Here is a 14,754-nt window from a genome sequence, read left to right as displayed (position 1 = left end):
CGGGTCTTGGGAAGGCCGTGGAACGCACGGATTTCCGGTTCACTCAGCGATTGATCCTATGGTTACTCTGTAACGCCTTTACACAATAGATCGGGGCATATCAGAGGTCGTGCTTGTCTATAAGAAAAATGCGCCTCCTTCCAGGCATCCTATGTGACATGTTTTCTGATTATCAGGAATCGTGTTTTCTTCACATAATTCGGGACTGCAGACTCTTAGAGGCCAAACTCCAGCCAAGCAGATATATTTGCTTTCTGCATATTTCCACACCGCATTAGATAGTTCCCAGAGTCACAAGCACTGCAATGCAATCCGATGTGAATCCATCTCAGAGCTGCATGCACGATTGCACGGCAGCCCATAGAAGTGGATACAGATGCACAGACACAATCACATGCCAACATTTCAATTACAATCAGCTACTTTTGCTGTGTTTGCCGTGTGTAGGACAGGCAAAGGGAACAAGTCGCTCTATGCTGCGAAATATGCACTCAGATCCCTGAACTCTTATATAATCCTGACCCCTAAACCCTGTATGTTACTTAAAGTGGTTGTAAACCCTTACATCTACCCAATGAAGGGGCTATCGTCAGGGGATACAGAGGTGAAATAAATCCTCCCGCATAAGTAGTACCTGTTTATCTGCACGCTTCTCGTCTTTACATCAAAGTCCAGAATATAGAAAGTTTGAGAATTCTGAAAAAAGGGAGAGATGAGCCTGAAGTTAAACTCTGCAGAGCTCAGTGAGGGGAGCTCTGAGATCTGATTGGAGGGAAGGGACACTTCACACAGCACACAGGAACAGAGCTAAGGCTGTCAATCAGCTGGACATCCCTCCCCTGTCACCTTTTTTTTTTCTCTTGGTGTCAGGAAAAATTGTCAGAAGTGATTCATGCAGATAGCAGAGGAACAAAACAGCAGACAGAGATAAGTGTCGTTAATTGAGGCAAGTACACACTATAAATGGATATGTTTTGTTCATATTTCATGTATGAAGTTTACAACCGACTTAATCCTGACCCTTGCATTCTATGCTTTACATAAATCTGTAGACAATGTTGCAAGCAGCAGTTCTGTGAGCGTGAGGAACTACTGCTCACATGATCCCTGTTACTAAGCTGAACTAGTGTGTTACTTAGTTCTGACTCCTGAACTCTGTGTGTTACTTAATGATTAGCACATTGAGTTCAGCGGTAAAGATTAAGTCTTAATTGTGACCATTGAACTCTGTGCATTACCTAATCATGACTTCTGAACTCTCTGCGCTACATAACCCTGACCCCTGAACTCTGCATTACTTATATTGACCTGAACTGTGTGCGTTACTTAATCCTGACCCCTACGTCTGCGTTACTTAATCCTGACCCCGAACTGCGTTATTTAATCCTGAAACCTAACTCTGCATTATTTAATCCTGACCCCTAACTCTGCGTTACTTAATCCTGATCCCTAACTGTGTTACTTAATCCTGATCCCTAATTCTGCGTTACTTAGTCCTGATCCCTAACTCTGCCTTACTTAATCCTGATCCCTAACTCTGCGTTACTTAATCCTGATCCCTAACTCTGCGTTACTTAATCCTGATCCCTAACTCTGCATTAGTTAATCCTGAAACCTAACTCTGTGTTATTTAATCCTGACCCCTAACTCTGCGTTACTTAATCCTGATCGCTAATTCTGCGTTACTTAATCCTGATCGCTAATTCTGCGTTACTTAATCCTGATCGCTAACTCTGCGTTACTTAATCCTGATCGCTAACTCTGCGTTACTTAATCCTGATCGCTAACTCTGCGTTACTTAATCCTGATCGCTAACTCTGCGTTACTTAATCCTGATCGCTAACTCTGCGTTACTTAATCCTGATCGCTAACTCTGCGTTACTTAATCCTGATCCCTAACTCTGCGTTACTTAATCCTGATCCCTAACTCTGCGTTACTTAATCCTGATCCCTAACTCTGCGTTACTTAATCCTGATCCCTAACTCTGCGTTACTTAATCCTGATCAATAACTCTGCATTACTTAATCCTGATCCCAACTCTGCGTTACTTAATCCTGATCCCTAACTCTGCATTAGTTAATCCTGAAACCTAACTCTGTGTTATTTAATCCTGACCCCTAACTCTGCGTTACTTAATCCTGATCGCTAATTCTGCGTTACTTAATCCTGATCGCTAATTCTGCGTTACTTAATCCTGATCGCTAACTCTGCGTTACTTAATCCTGATCGCTAACTCTGCGTTACTTAATCCTGATCGCTAACTCTGCGTTACTTAATCCTGATCGCTAACTCTGCGTTACTTAATCCTGATCGCTAACTCTGCGTTACTTAATCCTGATCCCTAACTCTGCGTTACTTAATCCTGATCCCTAACTCTGCGTTACTTAATCCTGATCCCTAACTCTGCGTTACTTAATCCTGATCCCTAACTCTGCGTTACTTAATCCTGATCAATAACTCTGCATTACTTAATCCTGATCCCAACTCTGCGTTACTTAATCCTGATCCCTAACTCTGCATTAGTTAATCCTGAAACCTAACTCTGTGTTATTTAATCCTGACCCCTAACTCTGCGTTACTTAATCCTGATCGCTAATTCTGCGTTACTTAATCCTGATCGCTAATTCTGCGTTACTTAATCCTGATCGCTAACTCTGCGTTACTTAATCCTGATCGCTAACTCTGCGTTACTTAATCCTGATCGCTAACTCTGCGTTACTTAATCCTGATCGCTAACTCTGCGTTACTTAATCCTGATCGCTAACTCTGCGTTACTTAATCCTGATCGCTAACTCTGCGTTACTTAATCCTGATCGCTAACTCTGCGTTACTTAATCCTGATCGCTAACTCTGCGTTACTTAATCCTGATCGCTAACTCTGCGTTACTTAATCCTGATCCCTAACTCTGCGTTACTTAATCCTGATCCCTAACTCTGCGTTACTTAATCCTGATCCCTAACTCTGCGTTACTTAATCCTGATCCCTAACTCTGCGTTACTTAATCCTGATCAATAACTCTGCATTACTTAATCCTGATCCCAACTCTGCGTTACTTAATCCTGATCCCAACTCTGCGTTACTTAATCCTGATCGCTAACTCTGCGTTACTTAATCCTGATCGCTAACTCTGCGTTACTTAATCCTGATCCCTAACTCTGCGTTACTTAATCCTGATCCCTAACTCTGCGTTACTTAATCCTGATCCCTAACTCTGCGTTACTTAATCCTGATCCCTAACTCTGCGTTACTTAATCCTGATCAATAACTCTGCATTACTTAATCCTGATCCCAACTCTGCGTTACTTAATCCTGATCCCTAACTCTGCATTAGTTAATCCTGAAACCTAACTCTGTGTTATTTAATCCTGACCCCTAACTCTGCGTTACTTAATCCTGATCGCTAATTCTGCGTTACTTAATCCTGATCGCTAATTCTGCGTTACTTAATCCTGATCGCTAACTCTGCGTTACTTAATCCTGATCGCTAACTCTGCGTTACTTAATCCTGATCGCTAACTCTGCGTTACTTAATCCTGATCGCTAACTCTGCGTTACTTAATCCTGATCCCTAACTCTGCGTTACTTAATCCTGATCCCTAACTCTGCGTTACTTAATCCTGATCCCTAACTCTGCGTTACTTAATCCTGATCCCTAACTCTGCGTTACTTAATCCTGATCAATAACTCTGCATTACTTAATCCTGATCCCAACTCTGCGTTACTTAATCCTGATCCCAACTCTGCGTTACTTAATCCTGATCCCAACTCTGCGTTACTTAATCCTGATCTTTAACTCTGCGTTATTTAATCCTGACCCCTAATTGTGTTATTTAATCCTGATCCCTAACCCTGCATTACTTAATCCTGATCCCTAATTCTGCGTTACTTAATCCTTATCCCTAACTCTGCGTTACTGAATCCTGATCCCTAACTCTGCATTACGTAACCCTGATCCTTAACTCTGCATTACTTAAAGCGGGGTTCCACCCAAATTTTGAACAATATCTGTATGTATTCTCTTCCTTGCCTAGATGCTGACATGCCGTTTAAAAAAAATTAAATCGCCGTAATTACCTTTTATTTTTCTATTCTTCTTTGCACTTCCTGGTTCTCCTCCCGTGGGAGTAGGCGTGTTTCTAGCCTCTCCCAGACTCCGCACAGTCTCCTGGGAGCTAGTCTCAGGCTTCCCAGGATGCCACTGAGCATGTGCAGGAACGAGCAGTGAATGCTGGGAGCACAGCATTCACCGCATCCAGGAAATAAATGCTTGTGGGCTTCAAATGCCCACAATGAAGATGGGAACCGCCTGCAGTGAATAATATAAGTTATTCTTTCCGAGGAAATCTGACACAGGCAGACATATTACACACAATATGTGATATGTAATGCTGAGAAGAAAAGTTTGTGAATGAACTAAAAAAAAAAAAAAACGATAGATAGGTGGACCCCCGCTTTAACCCTGACCCCTAACTCTTCTTTACTTAATCCTGACCCCTAACTCTGCCTTACTTAATCCTGACCCCTGAACTCTGTGTTATTTAACCCTGACCCCTGAACGCTATATATTTCTTAATCCAAACCTCTAAACTCTGTACATTACATAAACCTGACCTCTGAACTATGTGCGTTACTTATTCCAGATCCCTGAACTCTGTGCATTACTTAATCCTGACCCCTGCATTCTATGCTTTACCCTCTCTTGACCCATAGCAGCATAGGTTCTGGTTTAATTTAACTACCCTTTTAACCGCTGTTACCACAATTTGGCAACACCAACAATTCACCTTCTAGCCATAGTTTTTTTTTTTTTTTTTTTTGGTTTAACAAATGGGGGGGCATGACTTTGTGGGTGTGGCTACAAATGAGGGTTTGGTTTTGTGGGTAACCTTAACCTAAACCACGGTCTGTAATTTCCTGGCCTTCCTCCTTCCTACTAAGTGTAGGCCCAACCAGCACCCACCTACTGTTTAATATTGGACTCCTTGTCATCAGTTGGACCCCAAATTTTACCGTTATATGACTTCTAATTTGTAAGACCTTATTGGCCAAATGTTGAGATCATCATCATTTTTATCTGGAGTCTTGCTTAAAAAAAAAAGCTTTAACGATCACCAACAATGAGACAGACCCTCACTGGTAGACATACAACGAGACAGGAAGATCCACAAGATATAATATCTTTTTAGTACTGTACATGTAATGGGCAGCAATAGCTGCAGTTTAAAGTTTAGTGAAAGAAAATCTTCCAGCGTGGCAGGGGTTAACAGAGCCGACTGAGCTGTGAGAGGCACTCCTCAAGAATGTCTATGCCTGACTATGCTTTCCCCTTTCTGCTCATCTCCTCCATTCATAGAAGCCATACTATAGATTCTATGAATGAAACAGGATCTATGAATGGAGGATGGGAAGATAATTGAAAGGTCCGCTCCTTTTATGCATAGATCACATTGGATTTAACATGTATTTTAGTATACTTTGTATTTCACAGTAATGCGCATTCAAGACATTTGATGCACATTGATGTGGGATTTACCATGCCCTATTCTAGAAAGGCATTATGTTTTAATGCCTTTCCATTCATTTCAATGGAAATGGAGGTATGTGTTAAAAGGTATGGGTGTGAATGTAGGCTTAAGAGCCAACGCGGGTTTCATGCATTTCCATGGATATCAATAATAAACCCACGTGCCTATCAAATGGAATGGTGCAAATACAGCCATAATGTGCCAGGAACGTGCAAAGAAAAGTTTCCATGCACGTTCCCAGAATATGTGAAAAAAGCAAGGCACGCTTGCAGTATTCTTAGATTTTTAAAGGTCGTTAAGAACCTCCCCCCCTCCACTGCCACATTTGGCACTTTTTGGGGGGGAGGAAAGAGCGGGTAATTGGTTTTGACAGGTTCCTGCTCCCAAATCTGGGTAAGATCGCTGCGTCGATCTCCTAGTATCTCTGGCCCCTCCTCCTTCCCCCGATGCCTTCTGGGAGACACACAGGTCCCAGCAGATGGTGGGACAATTCAGAAAGTGCAGCGTCACTCGCGTATATGCAGTAGGAAACCGGCAGTGAAGCCTGAATGCTTCACTGCCGGTTTCCCTTAATGAAGATGTCAGCACCTGCACCCAAAGATGATTGAAGAATCAGCTCAACATTCCAACATCGCTGGATTCCTGAACAGGTAAGTGCCCTTATATTAAAAGTCAGCAATTGTAGCTGCTGACTTAATTTTTTTTTGCCTGAACTAGAGCTCCTCTTTAATGGCACCCTACACGTGACTAGGACACATGCAGCGGAATGCCCATGAAAACCTGTGCAAACTGGTATGCAGCAAAATGCTCCATGAGCTACTTTTGCTGTGTTTGTCACATGTAGTGCAGCCCTTTCAAGTGATTGAGCTGTCCTATGCTGTCACGAAAAACGTGCAAAGAAAGGCGCATTATTCCGACACACAGATGTGAATGGGACCTTAGTGTTTACTGATATGTGTTATGGACAGTGGTCCAAATATACACACGTATTCATTTTGCTGTATCCAAAACCATTAAAGTGATTGTAAAGTCTTTTTTTTCCCATTAAAATAACAAACCTGTCATACTTACCTAATCTGTGAAGTGGTTTTGCACAGGGCAACCTAGATCCTCCCCTTCTCGGGTCCCTGGCTGGAGCTCCTGGCCCCTCCCTCCTGTTGCGTGCCCCCCACAGCAAGCAGCTTGCTATGGGTGCACCCGAGCCAAGCTGCAGCTCCATGTATCCATTCAGACATGGAGCTGCGGTTCAGCCCCGCCCCCTCTCTCCTGATTGGCCAACTGAGTTTGACAGCAGCGGGAGCCAATGATGAAACTGCTCTGTCTCAGCCAATCAGGAGGGAGAGTCCCGGACGACCACGCCATTCGTGGACATCGCTGGATAGAGAGGGGGCTCAGGTAAGTATTAGGGGGGCTTCTGCACACCCAAGGCTTTTTATCTTAATACATAGAAAGCATTAGGATAAAAAAAACCTTCTTCCTTTACAACCCCTTAACCATTGTAGTCCTTGGTCACATTAATTCCATGTCCATGTTCTAATACCATCTATACTGTGCATTTGTACACCAGCTTAAAGTGACACTGAACACACACTGTTTCATTTATATTGTCCCTTCTATTTATGTATGTGGATGATGGCACTGTAATGATGTTAATAAAAAAAAATCTAAGTACCCTTTTCTTAACCAATATACAGCTGTCACATGACCCAGATCTTTTCCAGCCTGTCTGCAGAGAAACATAAGCAGGAGCAGCTTCTAGTCTTCTGCTGCTGGTCAAGTGTTAAAAAAAACCTTTGAAATATAGAGTAAAAAATAAATAATTAATATCAATAAACTGTTATAAATTATCATACAAATACATATTTGAAATTAAATCTTTATTATTTTGTACAAATAACAAGGCAAGGGCAGATTTTTGCCAGTCACAGGCTGTGTCACACCCCTCCAGCCTGTGTCTTAGAATAAGAGGGAGGTGAAGCCACCATTAATCTACATGTAATATCCTGCCCCTATTGTGTTTAGCTGGTCAGGCATGAAGGAGGAGGAAGGGAGTGGGCTTGTCATTTACCACTGTGTATACGTTCACATGTGTGACTCTATAGTCACATGGGCTTCTCAGATTTGATAGGGAGGAAATGCTCAGCATGGAAACTCAATGAAAACTGAACATGTGCAGAGCTGCCAACACTGCTCTGCAGAATCCCTAGCTCAACTGGGGACATGAACAGAAGGTGGAGATAGAGAGCATCAGGATCAACCAGGGTTTTTTCAGAAAACAGAAAACAAATCTCAAAGTGAGTATGAACAGCATGTAATACAGTATTTATTGATAGTTTTTTTATAATGTGGGTTTATTGACGATTTAACATTAATGGTTTGTGGTCATTTTCAATATTAGTAAAGTTTACAGTAACCTGAATTTTAGGTTGGGGGTCATGCCATTATCCATTCTGCTATAAAGCCACACTTGCCAGAAGGCAATGTTGCTAGGTAGGGATGAGCCGAACACCCCCCTGTTCAGTTCGCACCAGTACTTGCGAACAGGCAAAAAATTTGTTCGAACACACGAACACTGTTAAAGTCTATGGGACACGAACATGAATAATTAAAAGTGCTAATTTTAAAGGCTTATATGCAAGTTATTGTCATAAAAAGTGTTTGGGGACCTGGGTCCTGCCCCAGGGGACAAGGATCAATGCAAAAAAAAGTTTTAAAAACGGCCGTTTTTTCGGGGAGCAGTGATTTTACTAATGCTTAAAGTGAAGTGCTTAAAGTGAAACAATAAAAGTGTAATATCCCTTTAAATTTCGTACCTGGGGGGTACCTGGGGTCTATAGTATGCCTGTAAAGGGGCGCATGTTTCCCATGTTTAGAACAGTCTGACAGCAAAATGACATTTCAAAGTAAAAAAAGTCATTTAAAACTACTCGCGGCTATAATGAATTGCCGGTCCGACAATACACATAAAAGTTCATTGATAAAAACGGCATGGGAATTCCCCACAGGGGAACCCCGAACCAAAATTAAAAAACAAAATTATGTGGGGGGTCTCCCTAAACTCCATACCAGGCTCTTCAGGTCTGGTATGGATATTAAGGGGAACCCCAGCCAATTTTTTTTTTTTTTTAAATGGCGTGGGGTCCCCCTCAAAATCTATACCAGACCTTTATCCGAGCACGCAACCTGACAGGCCGCAGGAAAAGAGGGGGGGACGAGAGAGCGGTCCCCCCTCCTGAACCATACCAGGCCACATGCCCTCAACATTGGTAGGGTGCTTTGGGGTGGCCCCCCAAAACACCTTGTCCCCATGTTGGTGGGGACAAGGGCCTCATCCCCACAACCCTTGCCCGGTGGTTGTGGGGGTCTGCGGATGGGGGGCTTATCGGAATCTGGAAGCCCCCTTTAACAAGGGGACCCAAAGATCCCGGCCCTCCCCCCTGTGTGAAAGTACCCCTACCATTTCACAAAAAAACTGTCAAAAATGTTAATAATGACAAGAGACAGTTTTTGACAATTCCTTCATTTAAATGCTTCTTCTTTCTTCTATCTTCTTTCTTCTATCTTCTATCCTCCTTCGGTTTCTTCCTCCGTCTTCTTCTTCTGGTTCTTCCTCCAGTGTTCTCGTCCGGCATCTTCCTCTTCGGCGTCTTCTTTCCTTCTTCTCCTCGGGCCGCTCCGCATCCATAATGGCATGGAGGGAGGCTCCCGCTGTGTGACGCTTCTCCTCTTCTGACGGTTCTTAAATAACGGGGGTGGGGCCACCCGGTGACCCCACCCCCCTCTGACGCATGGGGACTTGACGGGGACTTCCCTGTGGCATTCCCCGTGACGTCAGAAGGGGGCGGGTTACGTAACGGGTGACCTGAAGGGTCTGGTATAGATTTTGAGGGGGGCCCCACGCAATTTTTTTTTAAAATTTTGGCCGGGGTTCCCCTTAATATCCATACCAGACCTGAAGGGCCTGGTATGGAATTTAGGGGGACCCCCACGTCATTTTTTTTTTAATTTTGGTTCGGGATCCCCTGTGGGGAATTCCTATGCCGTTTTTATCAATGAACTTTTATGTGTATTGTCGGACCGGCAATTCATTATAGCCGCGAGTAGTTTTAAATTACTTTTTTCTCTTAGTCATCTTCCAGGACGCCACACCTGACATGAGAGGCTCCTCCCTACAGGAAACACAATCAATCGATAGCTGTTTTAAGTCCCCACCCTTCCCCTTGATCCTCAGTTTTTGATTGTGTTTCTCCCTACACAGCGAAACCGTTTGTTTTTTTCCAAATGACCCGAAGCCTGGGGCTGGTGGTCCCCCCCTGGGAGCCAGACCAAATGCCTGGGAAGGCCTATGGCCACATCACCCTGAAAGCGCCCGATCTCATCTGATCTCGGATGCTAAGCAGGGTCGGGCCTGGTTAGTACCTGGATGGGAGACCACCTGGGAAAACCATATGTCGTAGGCTTACCACCTCAGATGGGAAAGAGGTAGGTAAGGCATTTCTTACCCTTCCCCCTGTATTTACTGAGTGGTACCGTGCAGGACCTGGGGTCTGCATAACAAAATAGCCCAGAGCTACTGCTAAAACCACCAGCCACAGCTCCCTCTTACAGCAGAGACACTGTGGTTATCACAACAGTAGGTTGCCAGCCTCTCCCTATGTCCGGTTGTGGGACATTAGTAGGGATGAATAGAGCGAAGGGGGGGGGGGGACCTGGTAGATACAAAGAGTTCCTTACAGGCCAGGTATACCACTGAACAATTTATGGTTTGTGCAATGGTTGAAGGATTCAGGAGTAAGCTCTCCTGGTCAGCAGGTGCACTCTATCGAAAAGCCAGTGGCGTGCAAAACACACCTCAAAAACTTCCACCCGGTGCCAAAAAAAGTGCCCACACATAGAGAGTGAAACACAAAAACGTGCAATGGGTGTACAGAGTCCTCCACTAGGGAAAGACCTTACCCTGATCCCCCGGGGCGTTAGGCTCCAGACAGGGACTGAGGTACTCAGACAAAGGGTCCATCTGGCCGAAACCTGGTGGACCCCCACAACTGGAAGGTCTGCCGAAGCAGACCGACCCTAGTACAGTGGGGCTCCCCCGAAGGGAGACCCCTCAAAGGAGAGGGCGAACCAAGCCAAAAGGCCTATGTCCACCCCCTCCCAAGACTTTCAGAGTAGGCCCGAGGACCCACACCCTACTCGCCACACAGTGACAAAACGTGTATACAAAGACAACCAAAAAAGACAAAAAGGTGACAAACAGGGGTAAAAGAAAGAGTGGGGAAGATAGTGAGATGAGAGAGTGAAAGTGGCCATTGTGCTATACAATGGCCGGCCCTCCGGCCAGGCATAAAAATTTCCCCTGGTCCTGGCCAAAAGGCCCGGCCCAAGAGGCAGGTGCGAAAAACGTGTGTTGTGGTGAAAGTGACCATGGTGCCATAAAATCAAGTGCTTTCACACCGTGACTATACGGCACCCCTGAACTGCCACTGCAGGGGCACATTCACCACTGGCTTTTCGAAAAAGCCCTGACCCTCCAGCCCAGACCACAGCAGACCCCACCACAGACAGGAAGGATACGGAGATCAGGAAGCCGGAAAGAGCCCTTTACCATCAGGCTCTGCCATCGCTCCCATCACTCCTCCTAATTACATTCAGGAAGTACTTGCCACTCCCTCCCCCCCTTGCAAGGCAGGAGTAAGCGTTCTCTCCCGAATAACTGTCCGGAGCTAGATCTGCCCCAATCCAGGCCAGAAAACCAGGGTCCCGACCCTCCGGTTCAGACCCCGTGGTTCTCCATCCCTATCAGAAGGCTTCCCTTTCGGCTCCAGGTCACCTTCACTCCAGCAGGCTTTGCATAGCAACCGCAATCCCGTCTCTATTTCGCCATAGATCAGGGACGGAAGCAAGCGCCACCTCCTGGAAACTGATAAGAACAGATACTACACTTGATCTTAGCCAAAAGGCCGAGAAGCAATTAGCAATAATCACGCCTCAGTTGAACCTCATTGACTATGATACTGCCACTGCGCAAAGCAGGTGCACTAGGTTATATGGCCCTATTAGCCCAGCTGCTAGGAATCTGAAGTCATAAGCTCCAACCTCCCACTCCCCTTTACATTGTGGTTATATTATAGTGCAGGAGGTAAGAAAAACCTTTTTGTTGGTTTGGGCTACAGTCAACTCAGTGACAGATCTAAAGGCGGTTTACTATAAATCGCTTCCTATATCCTTTAATTAAGGATTTTCTGTGCAAACATATGCAAGAGCTAGATAGATACATGATTGCTTGTTTAAGGCCTGCAGGTGGCTATTTTCCTCCAGGCTAAATTGGTGACCACCTTTTCTAGAGGCTGTCCTAAATTGGTCTCTAGGGCTGGGCTCATTGAGACTTTAGTTTCTGATCAGGATTAGGATTTGTTCCTTCACTGGGGGGGGGGTGAAGTGTTAGTATCTACAGCCCAGGCTATGCCTAGGGATCAAATTGCTTTGTTTGGTTATTTCATAAAGGGATACACCATGACTCCTTGGTTGCACGCCAGTAGACCTCAGTAGTGAAGGTTTGTCCTTGCTGGGATGTTTTGTGGCACAGCAGAAATACACATTGAGATATGTGACATTTCTGCTCATAAGGGCTATATTGCTGTACATCAGAAATTCACTGCACTGAAGCTTGGTTGTTGTCTGTTATATCCTAAAGGTACTGCCTTATTTGGCTACAGATCAGAAAAATACAACAGGGAAGGTGGTCTGTACTTTCTGGTCTTGTGACGCATGGCGGAAATGCACATCATTGAGTCTTGTGACACCTCTGCTCATATTTGTTATATTGCTGCACATCAGACATACTCAAAATTGAGTTCTGTCTGGGGTTTTTTGTGTCCTGTATTACTGCCTTATTGGTTGCCTATTAGCAAGGCAGTAGTGAAGATTGATGGTCCTGAATTGTTGGGAAATACAAATTGAACCTGTGCCAGGGGTAGTACTGGTACTGCCTTTGGTAATCGGTGCAGCCCCGCAAAGTGGCGTCGGGCTGACCGTGCTATTAACGGCAAAGGCTGCCGATTTTAGGCATGCGATTTGATATGTTGAGTCGCATGCCAAATCCCTTCAATATGGATGTGCTATCTCTATTCAGATTGTTGTATTGTTGCACATCAGATATATACAAGATTGAAGGTTGTCTGTCCTTTTATGTCTTACATTTACTGCTTTATTGGCTGCATATCAGAAGGGACACAGCAGTGAGGTTGCTTGTCCTTTTCTGATTTGTTTTTGCTGCCTCAGCAGGGAGACAGATTGAGGGTGGTGGTGTCTCTGCTCAGTATTGGTATAGTACTACACATCAGACATACACAAAGATTGAAGATTGTTTGTGTCCTGTATGTTCTATATTTACTGCCTTATCGGCTGCATATCAGAAAGGCACAGCAGTGAGGGGTGTCTTTTCTGTTTCTCATTGTTCTACCTTGCTGCTTCTTAAGGATACACAGCAGGGGGTTGTTGGCTGCACGCCTCCAGGGAGATACAGCATTGGGGACCCCTCGCTTGTTCAACCTGAAAATTGCAAGTTACCTGCGACCTGTGTAATCTTGAGGTCTGTGGATCCAGAAAGCGGGGTCTGCTTGGTGTCGCTGCGACCTGGAGTTGCACAGACACGAATGGTTCCCATTGGAAGCCATAGTGTATGACTTTTCTCTTGCGTTTTTGCGGTTGCAGGTTGGGTCGCACAGGTGTGGGAGCCCTAAGTTTTATCTGTCCCTTCTGGTTGAGGTTTTGCTACACAAGAATAGACATCATGGAGTTATTGCCTTACTTTGCAATACACCAGAAAGGTCGTAGCTAGGAAGGCTGTCTGTTTTTATGTGGCTGCACAGCAGAAATACTCAACTTTGAAGCTTGTTGGTGCTTTCTGTTTCAGATTCCCTTACCTTACTGCACTTCAGAAAAACACAATGCTGCAGGTTGCTTGGGTCCTTTCTGTGTTGGTTCTATGTGACTGCACTACAGAACTGCATAACAGAAAAGATATTGTCTTGTGTGCCATATTGATCTTATAACTGTATTTGGTGGTTCGTCAGAAATACGCAACATAGAAGTTTGGGTCTTTCTGTCTTATATTTATGGCCCTGTTTTGCTGTACATCAGTAAAACTCCACCGTAAACAGGACTCCCGTCCTTTAGGTATATATATCAGTTATGACCTAGCTAGCTGCACTTCAGAAACACGCAGCATTTAGGGTCGGTTCACACTGAGGCAGCACGACTTACAGCGCGATTGCCTCAGGCGACCCAGGACACGACTCAGCGGCGACTTGCGAAACGACTTCTGTATAGAAGTCAATGCAAGTCGTTCCCAAAGTCGTACAGGGACCTTTTCTAAGTCGGAGCGACTTGCATCGCGATGATTAGAATGGTTCCATTGCACAGAACAGGACGCTACTTGTCAGGTGACTAGGTCGCCTGACAAGTCGTCCCAGTGTGAACCAAGGCTGAGAGTTTGCATGTGTCTTAATGTTTTTACATATTGGCTGCACATCAGAAAACCAGACTGTGAGGACTGTTTGTCTACATTGAAGTTCAGATTTGGGTCTCTCCCATATTTGATATGTTGGTTTAGCTAGCCACACTCGGATACACATTATTGTCTATGCTTGTGTCCTTTCTGTCTAAATCTATTGTGCTGGGTCCACAATCTATGATCTTTTTTTAATTTGTGATATTAATAATGCATGTATCACCTTTTGTATTTCAGCCCTCTTTTCCGTGGAGGGGCCTGGAGTTCTGGCTGCAGACGTCACATGTCAGAAAGCCTCAGCCCCTTACATTCAGGAATGCTGGAACCATTTCCTAGGGTTGAAGCCCAGTAGGGTTATAGGACACTGGAGGAAGGCGATAAAGAATCACCCTGCTTAGTAAGAACTTGGGAAGTTCTGTTCAGAGGAGTATTATGACCTGATGATGAAGTATAAAGATGTATACCCGACCGAACAGGTTACGGCTCGGTGCATGGCCTTCATCTCACCCTTCTAGCAGAACTAGATGTAGCAGTATAAGTGTTATACTCCTGCTATGAACTTTTATTCTCCTGAAGTAGGCACTCAGGCGTAAGTAAAGCCACAGAGTGGGCATGCCTTAAACCCAGGGATCAAGCCTCAGTTAATCTATTACCCTTAAGTAGGCTTCCCTTTAGTCTTTGCTGATGTAAAGATAAAAATGAACAAAAAAGGTTG

The 14,754-nt window shown here is 44.7% G+C and overlaps 1 non-coding gene and 1 pseudogene across 1 annotated transcript; one reads left to right on the top strand and one right to left on the bottom strand.

The window, feature by feature from the left end:
- Positions 1-9,868: 9,868 nt before the first annotated feature.
- Positions 9,869-9,987, top strand: LOC141135235 (5S ribosomal RNA). Its single transcript, XR_012243517.1, has one exon. It is a non-coding gene; the product is annotated as a 5S ribosomal RNA (ribosomal RNA).
- A 1,507-nt stretch (positions 9,988-11,494) lies between these two features.
- LOC141135698 (U4 spliceosomal RNA) lies at positions 11,495-11,559 on the bottom strand (annotated as a pseudogene).
- Between the last annotated feature and the right edge of the window lie 3,195 nt (positions 11,560-14,754).

Source organism: Aquarana catesbeiana, linkage group LG03 (assembly GCF_042186555.1).
Source record: "Aquarana catesbeiana isolate 2022-GZ linkage group LG03, ASM4218655v1, whole genome shotgun sequence".
NCBI classification, from domain to species: domain Eukaryota; kingdom Metazoa; phylum Chordata; class Amphibia; order Anura; family Ranidae; genus Aquarana; species Aquarana catesbeiana.
The sequence above is the reverse complement of the archived record's forward strand: the minus strand, read 5'-3'. Positions and strand labels throughout refer to the sequence as shown.